This window comes from Mixophyes fleayi, chromosome 3, assembly GCF_038048845.1.
Source record: "Mixophyes fleayi isolate aMixFle1 chromosome 3, aMixFle1.hap1, whole genome shotgun sequence".
Taxonomy (NCBI): Eukaryota; Metazoa; Chordata; class Amphibia; order Anura; family Limnodynastidae; genus Mixophyes; species Mixophyes fleayi.
Genome location: NC_134404.1, coordinates 8,580,323 through 8,580,902, shown reverse-complemented (window position 1 = coordinate 8,580,902; position 580 = coordinate 8,580,323). Strand labels below are relative to the sequence as shown.

The 580-nt window shown below is 33.3% G+C and overlaps 1 non-coding gene across 1 annotated transcript; it reads right to left on the bottom strand.

The window, feature by feature from the left end:
• Window positions 1-275: 275 nt before the first annotated feature.
• On the bottom strand, window positions 276-347 carry TRNAG-UCC (transfer RNA glycine (anticodon UCC)). The gene has a single exon. It is a non-coding gene; the product is annotated as a tRNA-Gly (tRNA).
• Window positions 348-580: the final 233 nt, after the last annotated feature.

Genomic DNA, 580 nt, shown 5'->3' with positions numbered 1-580 from the left:
TAGACAACCAATAAGAAAATGCATTTCAATAGTCTTATTGGCACCAGTCTATTTAGAACTGTTGATTTCTAATTGTTCATTATTCTAGCATACAGTGAATGAGAGAGAAAAAGAAGAAGAAGAAAAAGAAGAAGAAGAAGAAGAAGAAGAAGAAGTTGTCATAGGAAAAATTTTCCAAATTCTTTAAACTATTAAAAGTTCTCTAAGCAGTTCATGTTCTGAGCACTTTTTATGCAGCATCTTGAAGAACTACAGATTCAATACTATAAACACAATGCATTGGCCGGGAATCGAACCTGGGTCAACTGCTTGGAAGGCAGCTATGCTCACCACTATAGCACCAATGCTTTTTTTTTTTGAATGTTTAAAAATTAATTGCAAAATCTAGTGAACAATCATAAAACAGGATTTAAGTAATGAATTGAAAATAAATTCCTGAACGAAAGAGGCTTATCTGTGCATAAGTTCAATGTTCATGGTCCACTTTTTACACAAAGGTTTTAAAGAATTGAGAAAAGAAGATTAATTGGTTGGCCATGAACAAAGGATTTGGCTACACCTCCATTACTGGCAAGAGGAA